Source organism: Notamacropus eugenii, chromosome 3 (assembly GCF_028372415.1).
Source record: "Notamacropus eugenii isolate mMacEug1 chromosome 3, mMacEug1.pri_v2, whole genome shotgun sequence".
In the NCBI taxonomy this organism is placed as follows: Eukaryota; Metazoa; Chordata; class Mammalia; order Diprotodontia; family Macropodidae; genus Notamacropus; species Notamacropus eugenii.
This window is the reverse complement of record NC_092874.1, coordinates 159,334,776-159,361,714: the sequence shown is the minus strand read 5'-3', so window position 1 is coordinate 159,361,714 and position 26,939 is coordinate 159,334,776. Positions and strand designations below refer to the sequence as shown.

Genomic DNA, 26,939 nt, shown 5'->3' with positions numbered 1-26,939 from the left:
CAATAATTTTTCAACATTGAATTATGTTCTTTTCCCCATAGCACCTAAATCCAAAGACCTGAAGAATGAAATGTGATAGAGAGCATAAATATTAGTAATGTATTACATTACCAATGTCCACGTTCAATAGGAACTTCATCTTAACTTCCATGCCATGTGGTTTATGTATTATTATTAGACTTGCCTTTAATTGACTCCAGCTGTTAGTTACTATGTGCATTACAATAATTTCAACATGGTACAGTTAAAATAAAATACATGCATAGAAAGAGAAGAAACATCACATAAAATAAATAATCATCAATTCATATTTATTGAGTGTCTATAGGCTACATAAGAATTGCAATTATGAAAGGGAGAAGGATCTGGAACATAGAAAACCGACCCACAACCTAAATAAGACAGGCCTTTCAGGTATATGGTAGTAAAGTCTAATTGGAAAAAACAGATGTCATCAGACTTTATTTAATACAAAGTACTTATATAAATTGCATACTATGGAAAAGATGCTGTTCTTGGTGCTGAACATGTGACCAAAAAAAAAAAAAAAACAACCCAACTGTCCCTTTTTGTTAATTGAACTCACATGATACTGGCGGGGGGGGGGGGGGGAGGCAGCATCTAAGGGGGAGCTACACAGGCATGGTACAAGAAAACAATGGCAGCGTGGGGGAGAAACAAAGTATTTAATAAAAATATCTGAATAAAAATATTCAACTGGATGTATCAGGAGTGCTCATATGGAGGACATAACTACGTCGAAGGAAAATAAGTTTTGTTTTTTTTTCTGAAAGAGAGGTAAGGAGAAATCACATTCTAGAAATGGAGGACAGTTTTGGACATTTCACTAATTAGGTACATTATTTTGGGAAAGTCGCAAAGTCTCCATGACTTAGCTTCTTTGGTTTTTTAATCATCATGCATTTTTTTTTTTTTGCCACAATCATTTCTCAACGTGCTTCCCAGTGAACTCACTCTCTCTTCTAATAAATAAAAACAATCCTGGAAAACTGACTAAACTCGTGTGTGACAGTATATGCAATATCTCACACCCATATTACTCTTTCAAACAAGATGAAGGAAGCTCTTTCACCATCTGTTCTCACTGACCAAAATTAATCATTGCAGTTGATCCACATGCAGCTGCTTTTCAGTACTCTTTTCAAATATATCACTGTATTCTTTGTGCATATGTTTTCTTTATTTCTTTTTGTATAAGTTAACACAAATCTCTTTACATTTTGCTGAATTACTTGCATTTGTGACTTCTCATGGTGTGTGAAAGGACCACTATCTAGCAGGGTTCCCCTACTCGCAGACACAAAGGTTAGACTAGTTTTACCCTGAAAGGCATCAAAGTTATCCTGGAACTTAAATGGTCCAGAGTTAAGGATCCAGCTGCTTCTCTCGACCAATTTCCTTGTGGCCTCATACTATATCTCCATGAATTCCTGGTGACCTAACAACAAAGTCATAAACATTTTGTGAGTCATAAACATTTTGTGAGTCACAAACATTTTTTAAGAACTTACTTGGTTCCTATTATATACCTAAGGGCATATAAGGAACCACTAATGTGCATTTAGGCCTATCAGACTCAGGGGATATTTCAAAACCAAAAAAGTCACCACACCCTGGCCTGTTGACCTGACATTTTCACATGAAGAGAATGGTGTGTGTGTATGTGTGTGTGTGTGTGTGTGTGTGTGTGTGTGTGTGTGTGTGTGTGTGTGTGTGCGTGTGTGTGTGTGTGAGTAATCTACCCAAGATAGAGTTTACTTGTTCGATAACCTGTATGCTATCCTAAGTTTTTGCATAATTATTAAATGGCTGATGATTACCTCATTTCATCCCAGCACACTGGAATCTGGGGCCTCTGTCTAGCCTACCCACTCCATTTGGCATAGGCATAGTTGGCAGCTTTTTTCAGGGCTGCTCATCTGCCTGTGGTGTCCACCTGATTCACCCAAAGTCCACCTGTGACTCCAAAAAGCTGTACCTTATACAGCAGTCATACTTGACAAACCATCTCAATAAACAGGCTAAATCAGGTTGAGAGCAACCAAGCTTCAAACTGTGAATTAGTTAGGTGGTTATCTACCCTAATCATGAGAAGACTTTCCCCAATGGAATGGTGGAAAAGAACAATTTGTTCCAATGGCCATGAAGGTGGCTGAAGCATGTGCTATGAGGCACTTAGAACTTGGTCAGATATGAAAGAATCCAAGGTCATTCACTACTTTCTGGGACATCACTACATGTCTTGACTTTTGTCTTGCCTCTGAACTTCAAAGACTCTGGAAGAGAGAGTGAGGATAACAACTTTGCGCAACTCTGTCTCACTTAAATCCAATTCATATGCAAGTTGATATTACCAATAATGTCACTGGTCTTCTTTCAGAGGATGGACAAATAATAGTTGGAATTAGTATCATGGATGAAGCAGGGGAAGGCTGAAGCAAATACAGAATAAGGGGTGACTGAATGGCCCAAGAGAGAACCAGAGTATCCTATGGAAAGCACATTTCTGTTACTGTACGGCATGTACTCTCTCAAAGGAACAGAGTAAGTCCCCACTGATGAACAGCAACCAAAAGCTCAGTGAATGCTGGAGAAAGCTACAAGGGAGAGTAAACAACAACGAAAAACATACCAGGTCCAACATCCCATGGTGGTTGTTCACTGTCATACAGAAGCTGGACTGTCAGAAGAAGACAAAGTAAACTGGCCAAATCCATGCAGTAACTAGAGACAGAACTTTCTTCTTTTACGGAGGGGCAGCTAATGGCACTGGTAACAGCACTTTAAAAAGGCTATGGTGATGGGAGTGGAGATGAAGAGGCAACAGACTGGAACTGATAGACCTCTTTTGGGAAGTATGGTCTTCAACTCAGCATCATACTATGATCTGAGATAGAAGAAAGAAGAATGAGAGTAAGACTGAAGGGGAGACACGGGAACTTATGGTAAGAAAAGTCAGGCTTAGCCTGTCACTGCTCCTTACAAGTGTAATTTCTTCCACTGAGGTAGCAGAGGGTGAGTGGGCTTTCACCACCAAGAACCTGGAGAGGTTAATAGAGAAATTCAATCATGAGTCTAATGAGTCACTGGAAAGGGTGGGGGATGCTAAGAGCAAAATACAAAGGATTGTTACAGACCCTCCCTCTGTAGAATTCCATAAAATGGGGAAGTTTAGATGTTTTAATTTTAAGGAGGCAGTTGAACAAGTTATTCACTTCACACAGAGGCCACCTGTAGTCCCTCTGAAGGAGTTAAAATACAGAATAACAGTTAAATTGACCCATAGAGAGGAACTGCCATTGCAGTCAGCTCCTCATGTGCATCTATAATGAAGCAATGAAATTCCTAAAGGAAATGGGTTTGGTTTTTGCTACTACCTTTCCCATCATGGCCTATCATACCCTATGATCAACCTGCTACTGGAGTAATTCAATCAGGATTTCTAGGTGGAAACTACTCTGAATGATTTCAGGATTTTGCTTTTAGCCTCCAATCAGACAAATATGCAGGGGTGGGCTGACTAACTAGTGAAATTTTAGCAAGAAAGTATTGTCAGGGTCCAAAAATACAGTCAGTGTATATACATATTGTGGGAATGTGTCAAGGAGGTAAAAAGTCTGTCCCAAGACGTAGGCAGAGGGGGATAATACCCTCTTACCCTCTTCTAGAGGGAATTTGATTGCGGCTTCTGAAACCTAGGGTTGATAAGAAATAAACTGATGGTTACTATGTAGATTTGCATGTAAAACCAGGATAAGCCTAAAGCAGCCCCTAAAGCCCCTTGTTTCATTTGTATCATTGATGGGGTCTACAAGGTCATGGAGAAAACAAGTATCAGCAACTCTTAGGAGTCAGTATCTATGTAGGCCTTTCAGCAAGTTCTGCAGATTATTGTTCGTAGAGCCAAAAGGAAATCCTTCAAATTGCCTGGATCATCCCTCATAATTAACATTAAACATAGGGTCCCAGATGGAAAGGATGTAGAAGATATTTTTTATTTGGTGATAAATTGTTCCCATTGGACCCTTACAACTCTCTGGGACCCATGTTTTTTGAGATTTCTGTCCATAAAGATCATGCTGAGGAGAACTTTGACAGGCACTAAGGGGCAGAAAGAATAAGTTATCACTGGGCTTCTACATCTAAAAGTTCCCCCAAATGGTCATTTACTATGCCACTTTTGAAGAGCAGTTGAGTGAACTTCCAAGTCATGAGACCAACAAAATCGAGAGCTAAACATTTCTTTTCTGATTCCCAAAATCTCTCAAACTTCTCCAAAATAGCAATTATGCATCAAGAGATAAAACAATTTTAGTGGTCTCCACCATCTAGGTCACAAAGAACACAAAGTAAAAATTCAGTGAACTACAAGCAGATAAAGTCAGTACTTCCTTACTCTCAAAAGCAATCTTAGTCAGCACCTACCTCCCCGACAGCCCACCACATATTGGGTAGAAGGAATGCAATTCTCTCACCATACAGTTGTAATGGAAATCAGTTCTATGTTCCACTCTCTCTTCTCCCAGAGCCAAGACATCCAAACTCCATGTGACAATAATTTGCTCAGGCTGCTATGGCATCATGGCAGCACTCAATGCTGCTGGACCAGAGAACCCAGAAGCAAAGGGCAGCAGGGAGGGGGCCTGGAGCTGTGTGGCACTCTGTTGTTCCTGAGGGAAAAAGCACAGCATCCAGTTGGAGCCAATTCTGTCCCCAGCAAAGTCAGCTGGTATGGATACCAAGGCTAGTGAGCCATGAATTGCCTAAAGTGGGAGAAGAGTGAGAATTTTGAGATCCAGTCCCTAGAGAACCTGCAATCAGAAGGGAATCAGAAACGAGAAATAGGGGGAAATAAAGGGAAAAGACTGAAATTAGCAAAGATATCAGGAGAAAGAAAATTCAAGGACCTTGAATATACACTCATAAGTCAAGAGGGAAGACATTAACATCAGAAGAAAATATATAGCCTCCAGGTTAAGTAAAAATTTTCAGTCATTTATGAATAAGTATCATAAGACAAAGGAAAATGAATCAAAACCTGATGAGGCAGAGGACCCTGCCAATTCTGGAATGGGCATGGAACCATCACAGGATGTTACTGAATGGTTTAGAAAAAAAGAAGTAAGAATTGTGAGAGCAGAATTTATGTTCTACAGAGCAGAAATAATTGGAAGAATAGAAAAACTTGAATCTTTGGTGGCAAAACTAAACAAAGAAAAGAGAAGATAACTTTTTTGGAAATGAAAATACATGGAAGTGAAGGACAATCTGAAAAAGCAGAAGCAAAAAGTGATTAACACTAAAAGAAAACAAGGTCTCCAAACAAACAAGATATATTAGCCTCTAAGACTGGATATAAGGGACAACGTAAGGATTATGACCCCCAGAAGAACACAAATCAAAAATTCTGAAAATCACAATTCAAGAAATAATACAAGAAAACTGCCCAAAACTTCTGAATATGGAAAACAAAATACCCATCAAAAACTCCCATAGACTGCCTCTAGGAAAAAGAAAAACAAAAATAAAAACCCTAGGTTGCAAACCCCTCAAGACAAACAGTGGTACATTTAACTAAGACATTGAGTAACAACAGATTCTACAAATGACCAGAGTGGTGTATTCAGTCATTTCAGCTGGATCCAATTCTCCATAGCCCCATTTGGTCTTCTCATGGCAGAGACACCTGAGTGGTTTGCCATTTCCTTCTCCAACTCATTTTACATATGAGGAAACTGAGGCAAACAGGATTCAGTGACTTACCCAAGGTCACACAACTAGTAAGTATCTGAAGCTGGATTTCATTTCAGGTCTCCCTGACTCTAGGTTCAGCTCTCTATCCACTGCACTACCTAAATACTCCAGTGATCAAGGTAAATAAATTCAAATATAAAGGAAAAGAACTTCAAATAACACAAGGCTATTCTTCACTCACCAGAAAACACAGGAATAGCATGTTCCTGGAGAAATGGACTTCAAGATGCATCCTGAGATAACCTACCTTGCAAATCTGATCCTGAACATAGTAAATCGATATTCAATGATGAATGCGCATTTGAGATACTCCTAGAAAGAAAACCAGGTCTAGAGATATTATTTGCTTTTCCAACACCCTATACAGCAATAAATGTAGCAACCAAGAGCAACAATAAAAAGAAAATAACAACAGAAAGACAATTAAGAAATTTCTTTCTAAATGTACATGAGGAAACAATGGTGAAAGTAAAAGTCAAACAAAAGTGATGGTGGAAAAACATAGCTAAAGTAACATGGACTAAATCACAACATTCCACTTATGGGTAAATCAGTGGTTTTTGTTTGTTTTTGCAGGACTGAACTGCAGAATGGAAATGTACATAAAAGAGGAGAGAGGAGGGAAAAAAGAAGGGAACATGTTATATCATCTAATCAGCTCACAGATTAGGAAGGGAACATAACTTCTGTAGTTTCTTGGGGAGAAGAGACCATACAGGAGACTGGGATGGCAAAGGTCTTCCTTCAAAAATCTTTGAAGCAATCCACGATTGATTACAAATCAGGGACATAAGAAGATTCCTACTTAGACCAATATCCTTTCTTTACCTATGCAAAAAGTTAATATTAATAGCTCTCTGTTTGTGGAGTGGATTCTAACCTGCATTTCCATCCTTAATTTATTGAAAAGTAAATTATTCACAGAGACATAATTCACTTGTATTATTTTAGATGTACAAGATATTCATGGGCTTTGGGGAAAATATCAATTGTAACAGCAATATTTTAAAAAAGAAAATAAAAACTCATTTTTCCCTTTTACCAAAAACATATTTCTGGCCAACATTTCCCCCCTCCCCCAGCTTTTCAACTATATGGCTGACTTTCTATGACTGATGTGACGTGGTAGTACATTTTAGTTGAAAAGTTGGGTTTTATTTTTTGTGACTAGTATAAATTGCATTTGTCTTGAAAGAGGAGGTAAAGCAAAGCCTGTTATCCACAAAAGAGGTCTTTTTATATTTTCTAGCTGTCCTATAGCATATTGATGGTTAGAGAAATGAAAACACATTAAACTTTTCTCCAGTGGACAAACCACCAAATCTAGAGGATCTATTGAAATGGACGAGATTTTTGTTTGCCTAAAGTACAGAATCTGGCTCCAGGCCACCAAGAAAGTTTGGAAAATTACTTGTAAAATGTTTAAGTTAACAATGCATCAGTATGTCACACTTGGTTTTGCTTTCATATGGTATCACATGAAACCATTTATTTACCAGCCTCTAACAGGATGAAGTTAATTTATTGCCCGTGTTCACTTTAAAATGAATTTTAAGTAAAGAGATTAATTTCTACTAGAATACAGGAAAATATTTAATTCATATTACAGGCTGTTTTTATGTTTTAGAGTCTCAGACTTCTCTTTATACAGTATACATGAGTTAACCATAAAGTATTGATAGAATTGCATTTTCTTTCCATCTGTGAACATATTTCATATTCAGTTGCTATAAGAGAGAATCATACAATCAAAGGGATGTAAATTGGAAGGAAGACATGTAAAGGAAAGGTAATCTATTATGGTACTGGAGGAAAGAGGTGAGAATAGAAAGCAGCCTTAAGGAATTAAGGCTTAAAGTACTTAGGTAAGAAAAAGCAGAAACATCTTCCATGGATGAATTACTCAAAGGAAGGAGCTTTGCAGAGAATGGGAGCAGGGAGATAAGACTGAAAAATACAAATAGGAGTACAGCTACTCTCTTTTAAAATTTTAGAAAATGTCTATGTCATCCATATTTACCTAACTACCAAATATGAAGAGCTATGGAATTGTAGAAAAGAAACAGTGTAGTATAGTAGATAGGAAGCTAGTCTTGGAGACAGAAAAATCTGGGTTTAAGTCCTGTCTCTTACACATACTAGCTTTGATCATATGTGTGTCACTTAAGCTCTAAATATTTCAGGCAATTTTCTTAAGACTTTCAGTAGGAAGATAGTATAATACAATGGAAGAAACACTGGCTCTGGAGTCAGTGCACATGAGTTCAAATCCTACCCCTGATGTTTATACCTCAAACAATGGGCAACTTTGGGCCTTTCAGTTTTATGAATTGTAAAAATGAGTGAGATGAGCTGGATGACTTCCGAGTTCCCTTTTAGACAGAGGTCTATGAGCCCAAGAAACAAATGAGCTGCTAGGCAATATGAATGGAGAGGTTTCTCTCACAGCAGTCACCTACATTGGAGAATGAAATATTTGGGGAAAAAGTAATTTTAAAACATAGATCTAGTACGGATCTTAAGTTCGTCTAGTCCAATCCACTTAAGTGACAACTGAGGACATGATTAACCCAAATTTACATATAAAGTCTTAAAGACTAAAACACCCTCTGAATAAGGCAAATTTCAAGGGAAATAAACTTCATGACTAATTTGTATATAATTAAAATGATATCATTTGAAGTTTTGGTATATTGTAGATAATTTCCCTTACCGATATTCCATATTTTTTTAACCATATTCACAACCACTTTTATGATTAGTATGCATTCTTTGATTTAAGCATCCATTAGGTTTTTGGATTTTTTTTTCAGAATCACAAATTCACTTCTTACTCTTACTCTAACTTCTTTATTATATTGGAGAAAAGTATGAATATAATTTTTGCTGTTGTTGTTGAGTCATTTCAGTCACGTCCAACTCTTCATGACCCCCTATTTGTGGTTTTCTAGGCAAATTCATTGTACAGATGAGGAACTGAGGCAAACAGAGCTAAATGACTTGCTCAGAGTCACACAGCTAGTAAATAACGGAGGCCAGATTCAAGCTCACAAAGATGAGCCTCCCTGACTCCAGACCTAGCCCTCTAGCTACAAATATGAGAAGCACATTCAACGTGAAATGAATCCATCAGCATCAACCTAGTATACACCACCCTTCAAATACGAGGAAGGGTGACAAGCTTCAGAGATTTACTTCTACATGAATAACAATTTCCACTTAGCAATAAGCCATAACTCCTTTAGAAAATAGCTTTTTTTTTTTTTTTATAGCAAATGCTTATATGACACCATGAATGAAGTTAAAAGTCCATTCTCTCAGGGTCTAGGGTCTGATTCATCTTCCATGCTTTAAGGAAGCAGGTTAACCTCCAATGATTACATATAATAACAATAATAATAGTTAACTTTTATATAGTTCTAATTATGCACAAAGTACTGTGCTAAGCACTTTACAAATACAATCTCATTTAACAACCCTGAGAGGTAGGATCTATCGTTATCCCTATTTTACAGGTGCCCCTGGTGACATAGCTAGTAAGTGCATGAGGTTACATTTGAAAACAGGTCTTCCTGACCTAAGCCTGGCTCTCCATCCACTGAACCACCTAGTTGCCTAAACTCTCTGTAGGTAACTATATAAAAATGGACATATCTAGGTATGTATGCATGTATGTGTGTGTGTGTATAATTCCCCAGATATCATACTGAGAACTGGGTAATATAACTTTGGTATAGTCAAGGGAGTTCAGATTACTTTCTGTCTTTCCCAGAAGTGTTTAATTATCTACTAATTACTACTATCATAATAACTATTTAATCATCCTGAAGAATATTTTAAAGATGATGTTTAACATGATGGACAAAACTCACAAACGTACTAGTGGAATCAATCAATTTCTTAAGCTTTGTGGGGAACCAAGAGATAAAACTGCTGCTGAGCCACACTGATCCCAGATAATATATGGCCACTTTAATATGGAGGCTATATATCACTTTAACAAAAACCTTTGATAAATTCAATATATATGTATGTAAATATATTATATGTTATATAACTAATTATGTAATTAATAATATGCATATATATTGTGGGCAGCCAAATGGTACAGCATGTAGTGCACTAGACTTAGATCGAGAAAATTAATCTTCATGAGTTTAAATCTGGCCTCAGATATTTACTAAGCTATGTGACCCTGGGCAAGTCACTTAACCCAGATTACCTCAGTTCCTGTTCTGTAAAATGGCTGGAGAAGAAAATGACAGAGCCATCCAGAACTCTGCCCAAGAAAACCCCAAATGGCACCATGAAGAATCAGACAAGACTGAACACATATTATATGTGTAATTTGTATATATCTTATACCTATATGTTAAAAATAATGAAGTCACATTGGGGAAGCACTAACATACTTGCATATACTGATTTTGCTGATTTCTTCCCACTAACCAATTGATTATTTAAATAATAGGAGACTGATTCAGGTAAGTCTATAAGGAACTAATGCTACTGGGAGACAAATAACAGAATGAAAATAACTGAAATAGCAAGTGGTTTCTTGTTCTTGTTTTGGGATTATGCTCCAAATTAAGTCTTTTAGTTCCTTGGATTCCACTCAAATGCAGCATAAGAAGTCTCAGTCAAAACACAGAACTACCTATGTTTAAAGCATATTTTCCCTTCAAGCTTAAGGTAACACTCTTAAAATACCTTTGGTCTAAGACAATATTTCTCAGATAGTACAATCTGAAAAGGAAAACTTAGATATCTGGGTTTATTTATACCTTCAATAAGAATGTTGTCCCTATAACATAAAAAGCAGTTTTCTCAGATGATGACACGAGTTGCAGAGAGATTCAGTCACTAGGTTAATTCCTATCAGAGGGAACGTCTAAATCACAATGTTAATTTCAAATCCACTGCTTTCCCTCTGTACCCAGCTTTCGAGTCACATCTTTATTTTTTTTTTATTTAACTTTTAACATTCATTTTCACAAAATTTTGGGTTCCACATTTTCTCCCCTTTTGTCCCCTCCCCCGACCCCAAAACACCGAGCGTTCTAATTGCCCCTGTCTGCCAATCTGCCCTCCCTCCCTCCCCACCCCTTCCCTTTGGAAGGCAAGCAATTCAATATAGGCCAGATCTGTGTAGTTTTGCAAATGACTTCCATAATAGTAGTGTTGTGTAAGAACTAATTATATTTCCCTCCATCCTATCCTGTCCCCCATTACTTCTGTTCTCTCTTTTGATCCTGACCCTCCCCATGAGTGTTGACCTCAAATTGCTCCCTCCTCCCGGTGCCCTCCCTTCCATCATCCCCCCCACCCTGCTTATCCCCTTATCCCCCACTTTCCTGTATTGTAAGATAGGTTTTCATACCAAAATGACTGTGCATTTTATTCCTTCCTTTAGTAGAATGTGATGAGAGTAAACTTCATGTTTTTCTCTCACCTCCCCTCTTTTTCCCTTCACTAAAAAGTCTTTTGCTTGCCTCTTTTATGAGAGATAGTTTGCCCCATTCCATTTCTCCCTTTCTCCTCCCAATATATTTCTCTCTCACTGCTTGATTTCATTTTTTTTTTTTTTAAGATATGATCCCCTCCTCTTCAGTTCACTCTGTGCATTCTGTCTCTATGTGTGTGTGCGTGTGAGTGTGCATGTATGGAGTCACATCTTTATTGCTTTATGTCAAAAGCCACTGCAAAAAAAGAAAAGATCTCAATTTCTTGGTAAAAGTTTGTGGTAGTGCTAATAAGTGTATGAAGCTTAAATATTTTAGAAATCCTTAATTTCATTAATATAGAGATACTCCACCAAATTCAGGGATTGATTTTCTTGATTTATTGTGGCCAAAAATTCTACCATTAGGCATCTGGTGATGAACCTTTTCACCTTAAGTTAGGCTAGTCCTTGCACTCTGCACAACTGTATTCAAATTTAACACTTCATACTGAATCCGAAGACTCACATATGAAGAATCTTACTCTCCCCAGAGAATCTTTCTTCAACTTAGAATCTGCATTGGATTTTCTCCATCTCAGTGAACACTTGTAGTGAGCATGCATCTCCCTGTTTTAAGCATTGATTGGCATTTATGATCTGAGGGTCACTGAACAAGATTATTTCTATTACTATACTCATTTAAGATACCTTGAATGATTTTGCTGCATGGAAGGGAACTCCTTGTTATGAGAATCTCTAGGAGGAATTTTACTGTACCAATTTTTTTTTTAAATAATAAAAAAGAAGATGGGATCTTGTATTCACTACATCTTTAAGTTAACTGTGTAATGTTAAGAGTTAAGGTTCACTACAGATCACAGCTAGTGAAAGCCCACCTGCTTCCTACAAATACCATCACTGAGGCAATATTTAATATATAGATCAATGAGTTTAGTAACAGTTTTGTATTGTAATAAAAGTAGACATGTAAGTTTATAATATTCAATGTTCTCTCAGTTACCTTTTAGAAAGAGTTGATTATTTTTATTTTTCAAGTAACAGGTATTTTAATATTGGGTTACTGAAATAGTCTTTTTTATTAATCTGAGTATTTCATATACTTTTATATATAATTTATATATACTTTTATTTTTTTCCATTGACATCAGTTTTGTTGGCATGTAATTTGGCAAATAGTTTCTGATAACTTCCTTTATTTCCTCTTCAATTCTAAGTTTTGCTTTTTTCCTTTTTTGATACAATGGGTTTTCTCTTTTTCAAAAAATCAGTCTGATGCAGCCACAGCCTTGAGGAAGGCTCATGCTTGGGGACTTTGGAGCTCAGGAAGAGTGTGGTGGAAGGACCAGAATGCCACAGGGGCTTGCTGCCCTCCATCCCCTGTGCCTCTTCCTCAACTTGTACCAGGTTTTCTATCCTAGAATCTTTAACCTAGGGAGTCCTTTTGTGGATTCCTTGACTGGGTAGCTTCTTTAAGTCTTTGGGAAGAGTCTGTCCACACCCCAACTGAGTGTTTGTAGAGGATCTAGCATGCCACTATTTTCCCACAATTACCTTAGGGGGGAGTCATCAATGTCTCAGGTATTTTGCCTTTCCTTTGTATTTTCCCCTTCTTTATATACTTTGCAAATTTATGCCTCACTATACTGACATCTGTGTAATCTCTAGCACACATATCATCTATTTGCATTCTCTAGCACAAAGATCCTCTTGACTTAATCTGGTGCTTTTCCATTCTTTGTTCTCTTTGATGCCATGTCTAGTTTCATTATAAGCACCTCTGGGACCGTGTAAAGTCTAAATGCTGGGGCCTCTACTGTTCTTGATGATGAAAAGATTTTTGTTTTTTTTTCCCCTCCAATAAAAATCCTTATAGATCTAGTACATTTTCCTCCTTTTTACCATCTTCTATTTTCATCCTTATTCATTATTCAGATGTCTTGCTTAGTTGGGTCTCTTGCCAAGATTTCTTTAAATTAGCTTTAGACTTCACTGCTTTCTCTCAGTTTTATGAGTTATTCTCCAAAACTAAGTGGTCAAAGGATACAAACCAATAGTTTTCAAGAGGATAATTACAATTTTTAATGAATATAATAGATGGTTGAATAAATTATATGATTATCGTAAATATTATTTACAATAGAAAAAGTGAAAATAAAAAAAGGCAAGATATACAGAACTGATACTGAGTGAAGTAAGCAGAACTAAGAAAATAATATATAAAATTACTCTAATAATTTAGATGAATAGTAGAGTAAAGCCAAAAGTGGTATGATGCTAAAGACTAGTATTAGCTCGAGAAAAGAAGAAAATATTCATCCCTTCTTTCCTTGGAGAGAAGAGAAATTCTGGTTGCAAAATGCTGAATGTGCTATCATATGTGATTATTGTGTTGATTTGTTTTGAGTATTTTTCTTTGTTTTAAGAAAATTACTGGGGTTGAAGTAGTAGGCTAAATATCAATTTGTTTTCTTTTTTCAGTTTCTTTCCCTTTTCTTTCTTTTTTTTTTTCTTTTGAGACTGAGTCTCCCTTTCTTAACCAAGATAGAAGTACAATAGCCATTCAGAGACCCAATTCTACTGATGATCAGGATGGAAGCCTTGACCTGCTCTATTTTAGACCTGGACCAATTTACCTCTCGTTAGGTGACCTAGAAAAACACATGACCATACCTCTCCTCCCTAGTCACCATATTGGTGCTCAACTTAATGAAGTCACTCTATTGATTTTGACCCAAATGGGTTGTAGAACCCCTAAGATGAAGCAATCTGCCAGTCTTAGCCTCCCCAGCAGCAGGGAGCACAGACATGTGCCACTATGCCTAGTTAGGTAGAATATCTAAATGATGATCTAAAGGGATTATGATGTAAAAATTAAAAGGCATCAATAAAACAAAACAAAACAAAGACTATATATCTAACAAGGAGAAATGTAGTAAGCATTTAATAAATGTTGATGAACTATCACTTTACCCAGTATCAAACTTTAAATTTAAATAGGTGAAGGAACCAAGATACTCAGCACAAGAAAGCATTTCACAACTTTTGATAATAATAAATGATTGTTGCATTGTGCAAGTAACTCAGTCTGCTATGCATTAGTATCAGGATTCTTACTGCAAAATATCCCACAATATAAAATGCTACTGAACATTAAAATACTATTAGCCATTAATTTCTCCGAATTTTTGCCAGTGTTTGGGGTGATTCATGTTCCTATGATATGGACATTCTTATTTGTTAAATATTCCTCTTGTCCTTCCTCCAAGCATGTGATCATGAGCCAAAGCAATATCAAACCAATGGAATTTGATAGTCTACTCCCACTCACCATCCTTATAATTTTGAGAACTGAATGGACCTTCCATAGGTAAGCATTCAACAATGTTATTTTGTTTCCCCTTTAGCATATGAGATTCTTCACAAACGGACTTATTTCATTTTGTATTTTTATTTATTTAGCACAGTGATTGCCACATAGTGCTTAATTTCATTAATATTAAAATAATCTTTCGATTCTTTCAAAAGTAAACTAATACACTCATTTTGCTTCATAAGCATTATATTCTCCATGACTAATCCATATCAGGGTTTACATTTGCACAAGTCAGTGGGAGTAAATTGTATACATGAGGTTTCATTTTTTTAAAATGTAAATATATTTTTTGTTGATATCTCTAAGCTTTCATAACATCTCTAGATAGATAACATCTGCTCCATTTAGATTAGGCTGTTTTTCCCCTAAAAGTCAATGAAACTGTATTCAAAATTCAATTACTCCAGGGTACTAAGGCACAAACCATTTAAGTAGCTTCCTGCTTGCCTAAATATAAAAGTCTAGCAAACAAGTTTGTAGGAGTTGGAATAGTCAATCTTGACACACCTTGCTGACTGAAACTACCACCATGGCAAATTCAGGGGCAAAGACACTGCTCAACTGAATCAATGCTGAATCCTTCGTGAACATCCTTTCCATATTTTAAGTCAACTTCTTTTTGTTAAATGGGACATAAACATCTCACTTTCTTCCAATCTGTGCCTTAACTACTGGACTAGCTTGAGTTAGTCCTGACCCAGATCAACCTACATTTACCAGTGATTCATTCCTTCCATCCTCTTCCCTACAAACTATTTTTCGAAGGACAGAGAGATAAAATTTCAGAAAAATTAAAGAATATATTGAAAAAAATCTATCACACATCCTTCTATCTCTTCAAAGAAATGAAGAGCATGGAAAAAAGATACCTTCTCATATCTCTTCCCTAGGATTAAATATGGTCATTTTCATGAGTGATCAGTTTCATTTGTTTTGTTTTTGAACATTTCTCTTACATTTTTGGTGTCATGCATATTGTTTTCTTGGTTCTATTTTCTTCATTTTGTATCAGTTCTTATGTCTTCCTATGCTTCTTTATGTTCCCTATAACTTGTTCACTATTTCTGGGAGTGCAATCATATTTCTTACAGTTTCAACTTCTTTCATTTTCATTTTCTGATTGGTGGGCATCTATTTTACTTCCAGGACTTTGCTTTTACAAAAAAACACTTTTATTACAAGTTTGGTGCAAAGGAGACATTGTTTAAAATATAATTTACTTCTTTGAAGTATATGTCTAGTCATATGTCTAGTCTAGGTCAAAGAATAGTCACTTCCTTGGCATAAGTCCAATTGTTTCCAGAATGATTGAATTAATTTACAGCTCCAATAGTATTGCTGTGGTATTTCTTTCCACAATCTCTCCAACCATTACTATTGACATATTTTATCAACTTTGCCAGTGTTCTGGGTGTGAGGTGAAATAGAAGTGTTCTAATTTTAATTAGGAAGGGGTACTTTCAAAATGGAGGAATGATTATATTTTTCTTCTTTCTTATCTTTAGTAATATCATCTCTCTCAATCCGTTGATCTCACATTCATTCACCTAAAGATGTTTTATAAGCCTCGGAACTCTTTTACTTCATGTTGCTGGTCATGTACTATATTAAAATTCCAAGTAAATAAAATCACTCTTATTTTCTCTTCTCTCTTTGGATAATAAAAAGAAACAGAAAAGTAATGATTAACATCTGGTAGGAAGTGAGGGGAATGGCAAGACAAGGGTCCTGCAAATTTCAACAAGCAGGACAATAAGGACCAGGACAGGACACTGTGATTGGGAGAAGTGAAAAGTGGTATCTTATGAGGGCTGCAAAATATATAACCTAATGAACCAGCAACAAAGATCAAAAAAGTGCATCAATAAAAAATAAGGAAGAAAAAGAAGCAGGGAATTAAGAAATCTGCCGGATGCTAAGGGGAGAAGTAAGCTTAAGGGGAAGTGACAAAGCACAGGCACCCAGAAGAGCTATGGAGAAGAACACCCACATGAAAAAGTAACTGGAGACCAACCCAAGGAAATATCGTGACTGAAATCATTACAGACCTATAAAAAAGGTTTGCTTTCTGGCAGGTGTTGAAATTTTTTATGGCCCCAGATATGAATTCTCCTTTGACCTATAAACAAATCATTTATACTTCTGAGTCTTGTGAAGCTATATGCTTGTAAGGGGAGTTGAAAGCCATCCTATAGGCTAGAGGCATATCAAATACTGAAGTTTCTAGATCACCTAAGAGGTGATAATGAAAGTAATAAGTAGTACACCAAAGTATACTCAGGCCCTCTATGTCAGGAGTTTTCAAGGGTTTTACACACAAACACAGGCAAGCCAATGCATGTATAGTTACATATGATTTGGAATATTATGTGTTACTTTTAAATGCTCTAAAGTTGCTTGTTTTCTCAAAAGCCCATGTTATTACAATTGGAGTTCTCCAATTGATGAAATATGTATACACATGTAACCCCAGTCTTCAAAATAGTAAATTTTCTGATGATTCAATGACCTATATTTAGACAAATATTAAACTAGAGTCTATTAGCCAGAGATAGTGTCCTAATAGGGGGTTCAGTTTCATCTGGTGGCAAATGGAAGACTTATTTATGTCCTGAAAGTGGGTCAAAAATTGCTTTACTTAAAAAGGTCAAACAGTTTACTTTAGCCTCTCAGCCTTTTCCTATTAAAGGTGCTAAGTGACCCCTGGGCAAAAGAAGCCCTCCAGGATGTTCCAAGGCATATGAGAAGCCCCAGCTCAATTCTTAGGGTCACACCTATATGATTCTTATCTATTACTTCTACTTCCAACCACAAAGTTTCACCACTAGATTTCATGTCAATGTGCAGAGGGAGAAAAATGCTACCAGTTCACAGTGTCTTGGACAACAACAATCTACCACAGGCCCTTTGCCACCTGTGGCCTAAGTAATTAAGGTTACCAATTTCAGTACTAGCCTAACTCATCAAAATGAGGAACAGTGTCAAAGAAATAGATACTATGAACCTACCTGCTCCTTCCTGTGCTGCTGCCTGTCCCCATTGATCACTGCCCTCCCTACTTTGACTCTCTTACCCTTTATTACTTGGAACGCTTCTTGGTAATCAGGACAATATGGTACTTGCTTCTCCCTCTGCTTTTCCTAAACTAGGTCATTTCAGCATCATACTATTGATTAGGAATTTTCCTAGGAAAGAGTTCTCATTTATCTGAGTGAATAGATCCAACTCTAGAGTCTGAAGGTTAAGATAAAAAATAGAGGTTCAAGTGAGCACACCTTCCATCAGCCTTCTCTTATCAAAGCTGCTCAGCGATTCTAAAGGTAGGGGCTCTTTTTTGTGTGTCATGAATGACACCTATGATCCATTCTGTGAATAATATTTTAATATGGATAAAATAAAGATGAAAAAGAAAGCCAATTACATTGAAATACAATTATCAAAATATACTTTTTAAAACCAGCTCCACAAAAATTTAGGACCAAAGAAAATATGGAGAGCATTACAAAATAGGTAATTTTGATTATATAAAATTTTAAAAGTTTTACACAAATAAAACTAATGCAACCAAAAATTAAAAAGAAAAAAAACTGGAAAAAAAAAACTTTTGTAACAAATATCTAGGATAAAGGCCTCATTTCTCAACTATTTAGAGAACTGAGTCATATATAAAAATAGAAGTCATTCTCCCAATTGATAGATGGTCTAAGAATATGAACAGGAAGTTTTCATACAAAGAAATTAAAGCTATCTATAGTCATATAAAAACTGCTCTAAATCACTATTGAATAGAGAAAGACAAATTAAAATAACCCTGAGGAACCACTTATCAGCTTGGCTAATATGAGACAAAAGGAAAATGATAAATGTTAGAGGGTATATGGGAAAATTGGGACACTAATGCACTGTTGGTGGAGTTGTGAACTGAACCAACCATTCTGTAGAGTAACTTGAAACTATGCCCAAAGGGCTATAAAACTGAATACTCTTTGATCCAGCAATATCACTGCTAGGTTTATATCCCAAAGACTTTATAGGGGGCAGGGGAAGAGGACCTATTTTTACAAAAATATTTATTGCACCTCTCTTTCTGGTGGCTTAGAATTGGAAACTGAGAGGATACCCATCAGTTGGAGAATGGCTAAACAAGTTGTAGTATGTGATTGTGATGGAATATTACTAAGCTATATGAAATGACAAACAGGATGATTTCAGAAAAACCTGGAATGGCTTACATGAACAGACACAAAGTACATAGAACAGAACCAGGAGATCGTTGTACATAGTAACAGTAATACTATATAATGAAGAACTATGAATGACTTAGCTATTATCAGCAATCCAATGATCCAAGATGATTACAAAGGAAAAATGATGAAACATACTATCAGCCTCCAGAGAAAGAACCAATACTGCCTAAATACAGACTCAAGCATTCTATTTTTCACAATCTTCTTGTATACAGTGACTAATATGGAAATGTTTTACATGATCACACATGTATAAACTACATCAGACTGCTTACCATCTCAGGGAGAAGGGAGGGACAAATAGAATTTAGAACTCAAATTATTAAAAAAAGAATGTTTAAAAATTGAACATTACATGTTAAACATTACATGTTAAATTACATTTTAATATGTCTGTTTAAAAAGTTTCAGAAACTTCAGATTAAGAATGCCTTCCCTAAGGTAAAAGCAGCCCTTAAAGAGGTTCTACTGGGATCTGAAAAAAAAACAGTTCAGTGTGTCAGGTGGTAAGAAAGACCCAGACAAGGGCCTCATAGAAACAATAGGAAGAAGAAGGGGAGGGAATAGGAATTCAAAGAACACAAGGTATCTTAGCATCATGACAATATACCATGAGTATGCAATAATGGATTTGGAGGGACCAGGAGTGAAACATAATTAGATTCTGCTGCCTTGTCCCCATAAACTCAGAAACTTAGTGACTTCCAGGGAAGGGAAAAAGACCACTATAACAGCAAAGGCACTATCAAGAGTTTTGTCTTTCTCCAGACAGCATGCCATTGGTGGAGATTAATTGTATAACTTTGAACCAGTCCTCTTAAGTCCAGATTGAACATTGAAAATGGTTCAAGTCTATCTGTAGCAGGAGAGTTATAATCAATAATCCTCACCTACAAGAGACATGATTCCTCTAGGAATCAAATTTAGGTTCCCTCTAATACATACTGCTGTTGAGGGATATGCTGAAAACTAGTGGTGTCAAGCTCAGATAGATCCCTATGGGATATATACTGACTTAGAAAACCCACAAATAAAAGTCTAAGTATAGTTTGGATTAGTTTTCTTTAAAGGTCAATATGTTCTTTGAGAATGAAGGATTTCAAAAATTATAAAATTGCTGTCTCACATTCAAGGAATTAATGTGTAGGTTACCAGGTGTTATGTATGTAATGTCACAGAAAATTGGCCTTATCAGGAAAAATGATCAAGAATGGGAAAAATATGAGCTATCATCTAAGCCACTTAACTCAGAAGCTAATCTCCTCATTCAGCAGGCATTTATTAAATGCCTACTATGTACAAGCTACTGTGGGAAATGCAAAGATAAAATAAGACAATCTTTTCTCAAAAGGCTCATGATATAGTAAGCTCCTTGAATGTGATTGAATATAAAATAAAAATATGACATTGGAATTGGATAAGTGGATAGGAGAGGTATAAACAGAAGGCTAGGGGAGATTTGAGAAGGGAGACCAAATTTCCAGCTGGGAAATAGGGGAAAGTTTTATGGAAGAGGCTGATCATGTAATGTTAAATCAAATCCTCTGATTTTTAAAGCTAGCCTATTCTTGTCTCATCCAAATTTATTTTGCTGAGTGTCTGAGTGGGAAAAAAAAGCCTGAAGCTTTGAGCCTGTGAGAATTTATTTTCTAATAGCCAGATGTCTTGTAGACAGATGATGCTAAAGCAGGCAGAACATTAGATCAGGATTATTACATTTGCTTCCCCATTCAGCCTAATCCATTCTCTTGGAAGAGGAGGAGGAAGACTAGATTGATTATAGTCTATTGTTGAGAGAGATTAGTTGAGAGTTGTCCCAAAAAGCTAACCCCTTAAGTGAAAGGAATATTATAAAGAAACACACTTAGTTTAGTGTTACCGAGTGTCAAGGCTGCTAAGGGTCCAGGCTTCAAAAATGGGACAGTATCCTTAACTGGATATGTATACAATTGAATTTAATTTAACAGACATTTGTGGAGCACATTAACATATTAGGGGATGAAGATGCAAAAACAAAAGAAAAGAAACTGTTCCTTCCTTAAAGAAGCTTATACTCTTCTTGGAGGCTAGGGCACATACAGAAAAGTATCAGACGTAGTAAAGAGTGACACAAGGAAAAAAGGGAGAGATCAAAGTGTTGTGGATTTAAAGAGAACTAGATCACTAGCAGCTGGGGGGGATTAGGAAAGACTGTGCTGAGAAAGAAGCACTTGAGCTTAACGTTGAAAGAAAATGGTTCTGAAAGGTGAAGATGAGGAGAGAATGGATTCCAAGTATGAAGGATGAATTGAGTAAGTAAGTGCATGAAGATGGAGAATGGAATGCTAAATTCAGGGAACGGCTAGTTGGCCAGTTTGGCAGGAATGCAGAATGCACTAAGGGATCAATATGAAATTAATTTGGAATGTTAGATTGCAGTCACATTGTAGAAGACCTTAAACGCTAAAATGGGGGTATTTCTATTATTTACAAGAGACAATAACACTGGGAGTTTTTCAAGCAGAGATATGATATGGTCAGACATGCCTTCAGATGGTTATTTTGGCAATTACGTGAAAGACCGATTAGAGATAAAAAAGATTAGAGGGAGACTAAGGGGGATGATATTACAATAGCATAGGTCATAGGTGCACAGCGCCTGATGCACATGTGAGTTGACAGAAATGGGCAAAAGTAAGAGATGTGGAGTGAGCATCAACAGGATTTGGCAGCTGATCAGAAATGGGGAAAAGGGATGAGCAAAAGATGACTCTGAGGTTACAAACCTACATCAATCAATAAACATTTATCAAGTACCTACAATGTGCCAAGGCCAGCTAGGTGGAGCAGTGGATAGAGTGGCAGGTCTGAAATCAGGAAGACTTATCTTCCTGAGTTCAAATCTTGCCTCAGACACTAGCTATGTGTGATCTTGAGTAAGTCACTTAACCCTGTTTGCCTCAGTTTCCTCTCCTGTAAAATGAAATGAAGGAAAAGGCATACCACTTCAGTATCTTTGCCAAGAAAATCCCAAATGGGGTCATGAAGAGTTGGACATGACTGAAAAACAACTAAAAAACCAACAAGGTGCCTGGTACTAAGAGCTGGGAATACAAAGAAAGGTAAAAGTCAGTTTCAGTTCTCAAGGTGCCCAGTCTAACGAGTGCAACAACATTCAAACAACTACATACAATTAAAGGATAAACTAGATCATCAACAGAGAGCAAACATTAGCATTAATGGGGATCAGGAAAGGCTTCTCCTGTGGTGGCAGGGAGCAGAGATTTTGGCTGAGAACTGAAGGAGGCAGGGAAGCCAGGAAGCAGAGATGAGGAGAAAGAATATTCTGGGCATGGGGGACAGCCAGTAGAAATCCCTGAAGATGAATGTCTGACATATGGCTTGTGCAAATGCATGGTGGCAGGAGATGTTGGCACAATGCTGAGTTCAAGAGACAACTAATGGGATATTTTGGCTAGAACACAGAATTCATGAAAAGGAGTAATACGAAATAAAGCCAGAAAAGTTGGTTGTACTCAGATTGTGAATAGCTTGAAATGCCCTGGTCTGCCTTTTCCCCCAATGATAACCTGTGAGCTTTATTCTCCATCCCAAATTATGCCATGCTCTGTGTTTCCAATTTTATGCTAGAAGCAATAGGGAGCCACTGGGGGTGGGGGTGGGGGGAGGGAGAAAGGGGGATTAAGAGCAAGGTAGTGACATGGTCAGATATTTACCTTATGAAGATTTTATTAACAGCTATTTAGAAGATGATAGTGGGAGATAAAGCTTGGAGGGAGGAAGTCCATTTAGAATTGTTCTTGGAGTCCACCATAATTGGAATGTGCTCTCTCCTAATCTATGTCTCTTAAAATCCCTTGTTTCCTTCAAAACTCAAATGCCACCTTTTACATGAAGCCTTTCCCGATTCATCACCACTCCCCTGGCTTCCTCCCCAGTTCATGTTCTATTTACTTGGTATGTACTTTGCTTTTAGTTATGTCTCTGCATGTCTGCTCTTATAGAATATAAGTTCAAATTCAGGGACTATTTCGCACCCCCGCCCTTTATTTCCAGAGCCGAGCACAGACATTCAGCAAATACTTGTGGATTAATTGATTCACTGGTTGGTCAAAATTAGGTTTGGTAGTTGCAAGACAATAAAGACAGGGTTGAAAAAAATTTATAGAAGCAGACTTCACAATTGACTAGATATGGGAGTGAAGGAAAAGGATGAGTCAAGGATGACTTAGAGGTCATCTTTGCACATCATCAGGAAACTCCTCATCCCATCCAATTGCAACATCCTTGATACTTACATACACCTCAACAATATTCTCAGTACCCTCAGACCTTCTGATTGGAAGGCTGGAGGGTGGAGCAAAGAAAAAAACATCCTTCCAAATATTTCACTGAAAGAGGATTCTCAATTAATGGAGCACAGATTGCTTTTGTAAGATAACAGACATGCAAACCAGAAAACTACTGGTTAAAATAACAAGAATCAGTAACTACCAGCAAGATAAAAATCATCTGCAGGCCCTTCCTGGAATGCTATGTTCATAGCCTACTCTAATTGTGCTCTTTAGTTTTAGCTGTGCAGTAAAAGGCAAGGTAGCTTTAAATCTATCAACTTATGTTTGAATGAGTATGCATAACATTGAGACTTGTACTGTCATTATTGTAGCAAACTCCATCTATCAAGGGCAGGTAGGTGGTGCAGTGGATAGTCAGGAAATTATTGTTGTTCAGTGGGGTTGACTCTATGTAACCCCATCTGGGGTTTTTTTCTGGAATGGTTTGCCATTTCCTTTTTCACCTCCTTTTACAGATGAGGAAATTGAGGCAAACACGGTTAAGTCACTTGCCATGGGTCACATAGCTAGTAAGTGTCTAAAGCCGGATTTGAACTCGTCGAGTCTTCCTGACTTCAGGCCCAGCACTCAATCCACTGGGTCCCCTAGCTGCCCCAGAATCTGGACCACCTGAGTTTCAATTCAGCCTCAGACACTTACTAGCTCTGTGACTTTGAGCAAATCACTTAACCCTGTTTGCTTCAGTTTCCTCATCTGTAAAATGAGCTGGAGAAGAAAATGATAAATCACTCCAGTATCTTTGCCAAGAAAACCCCAAAACAGGTTATGAAGAGTCAGACATGACTGACAGCAGAGAACAAAGACTGGCAATTCTTATACAATTTATAATCTTAAAAAAACTACCTTGGAACACTGAGAGGTTAAGTGATTTGCCTAGGGTCATTCAGTCAGCGTGTCAGAGGTGAGATCCCTCTTAATACACAGCTTTTTCCCAACTAAAATCATACAGATGATAAAGAATTTAATCTACAGAAAATTCAGTGATAGAATGCTTATAGTAATTTACTTTTAACAATAAAATATAGGTTTTTCTAAAAGTTATCCCCTTTGATTTCTCCTGCCCCAAACATCATTTTGGTAAGACAAACCAGGCAGGCAAAAAGATTTTGATTTTTGTTTTCCTCTTGCCAAGGGAATGCCAAAGAAGTAACATAGCATGATCTCACATGGGTTCAACTTTCCTTCAGAACTCGCCCAAAGACTTCCCTTCTATAAGGTTTTTTTAATCCCCCAAGCCTTCTCTAAGGAGTGCCCTTCCTTCAGGGGCATGCTGAGAAATATTTAACAGCGGGCCTGGGGTGGAGAGGGCTGAACACAGGTGTACTGGTTATTCTGTTTCAAACAAAATCTGTGAAAGTTGGACTCAGCCACAGGGCCTCACCCAGGGACCTAGAAGCCGAAGGTTCCCCACTCCTGCTCCAGACCTCTCCAGCTGAGTTCAGGTTTGTTGTTTCCATGCGCACAGGGCGGACATAAAAATTTAGCATGCGTTATTAACATTTTCTCCATCTCTTTTTTTAAAACCAGACAATCAGCAGCCCAATAAATGGAGCCTGGTTTGTAGTGTTTGCCCATTTCCCAGGTGTAAATGTTCATGCTGAAAATGGAGCAGTCTCCTCGCTGGTTCAGCTGGCTACAGCACACTCCGGCCTTGTTCCCATTTTCACCTTGTATTTATTTTAAATATGCCATGTATAAACTTATGTGTATATAGGCTATATTCCCCAATAGGACTTCATTTCCTTGAGGCAGGGACGATTACAATTTTGTCCTTGTATCCTAAGTGTTGACCACAGTGTCAGACATAAGCTAAGAGCTAATTAACGTACACTGAGTAGTTAGTAACTGGACTAAAAAGAGAAAAAAAATGAACATTTAAACAAAATTAAATTATGCATACAGAGGAGCAGCATTATTACTGAATTATAAAATTTAAGATAATGTAAATCCAACCCATGGATGTTGTTCTTTGTTCCTTCCCAGCCCTTAGAACTCATACAGCCTGACAAAGTAGGGATTGAAATGCTTGGCGACAAACTTTCTGTGTAGTCCTCACTCCTGCCTCTCTCCAACACTAAAAAAAAACAGTCAGAAGACCCCAGACCACCCTCTCTCCTCCACAGCCAGCTGAGCCTTGGACTTTGTCCCCTAGGCCACTTACCTCACTCTCACTCTTCTCTGCCCCTTTCATTTATCACCACCATGACTCGGAAACCCATTTTGACTCGGAAACCCATTCATCTGAGATCACTGGAGGCCTGAAATTCACTCAGTGGCAGTGCCCTCCACACCTGCAGGCCCTTCCCCAAGTGGTTGGCTCCTCCCAGAATCTTGGGAGGGCGACGAGCACATGTTTCTTTTGTGTCTCTCTGGGCTGCAATACAGCCTTCCCCCGCCCCTTCCAGTTTCCTTTCCTCTGTTATCTTCCTCAATTTGGATGTAAGCTCCAGGAGGGCAGGGAATTTTTCTTTTCTTTTTTCCTTTATTTATATTCTTTTATTAAAAATTATTTATTTTATTTTTCTATTTTTTAATTTATATACCTATCTCTGTTCCCAAGGACGCATTACAAGCCTTTACAATCACAAGCCTAGTGATTGCCTCTTAGTTTCACACTGGGAAGAGGCATTCATCCACCAGCACCATAACAGAGATGTAGAAGGATTTAGGCTTCTAGGGGAAAAAAAAAAGAAAGTCCGGGAGACAATTTTAAGAATCTCTACTTTTTTTCTTAATGTTAACAGAAGTAAAATAAAATCAAAGTTGGCTTTATGTTGTTCCCGGGTGACTTTTTTTTTTTTTAATAAACCACCAGGACCACAGGAAGGAGGGTTCCAGCAGTGACAGCCTTTGGAGTCACCACCTCTTTTACCCTCCTTCCCCCGGTATAAGATGCTCTGAATGCATTTTAAGTTATACTCAATGAAATATATTTGTCTGAGATGAATCAGGTATATTTATGTGAAGGGGAAATAATTTTCAGAATAGCAAATTAAACATGAATGACAAAGGAATTTAAGAAATACCACCCTCTTCTGGGCCCCAGTAAATACAGCATTCCTTTGTTAATAAAGGAGGACATAAGGCAGTTGGGGAAGTCTCTATCAGTCCCAAGCTCAAGTACACAAATTCAATGTCCTCCTTGCCTTTTGGCATCACCACTTCCCCTTCCCCAGGCTCTGTCTTCTTTCTTTCCAACTTCCCCATCTCCTTCAAATGTCGGGGTAGGGAACAAGGTTGTGCTGAGTAATCCCTACACATTCTAGGGGCCTTGACTAGGAAGCTTGGCAAAAACTTCAAGTCCCCTTCCTCCTTCTGATCTATGTGCCTTTAATTCAAGAGGCAATGAATCTAGCTTTGCTTTTGGAGGATAAAGCTAGTGTAGGATCACAACAGGTGTAACCTGACAAAGCTTCCGCTCTGCTGACATAGCCTTTAGGAACCCAGGGCTCCCTCCACATCATCATGAGATAATAGAATAGGACTTTGTGGAGTGATCTATAAAACTGTATTATCCCAAAATGGAGACTTGATTATGATGTTAAATTTAACATAACCTATCTTGGGGTCATGAGAAAGGTTAGACACACAAAAAGATATGTCTTCACAAAATCATATTATTTTTGAGCTGAAGTAGACTTTAGTGATTGTAGTCCAATGTTATGATTTTACAAATGAGAAAATTGAAGACCAGAGAATTTAAATGACTTGCCCAACATTATATG

The 26,939-nt window shown here is 37.4% G+C and overlaps 1 long non-coding RNA gene across 1 annotated transcript; it reads right to left on the bottom strand.

The window, feature by feature from the left end:
• Positions 1–290: 290 nt before the first annotated feature.
• Positions 291–25,608, bottom strand: LOC140533474 (uncharacterized). The gene is made up of 4 exons (XR_011976934.1): positions 25,376–25,608; positions 4,497–4,691; positions 2,654–2,908; positions 291–1,459 (listed from the first exon to the last, which is right to left on the bottom strand). It is a non-coding gene; the product is annotated as an uncharacterized lncRNA (long non-coding RNA).
• Between the last annotated feature and the right edge of the window lie 1,331 nt (positions 25,609–26,939).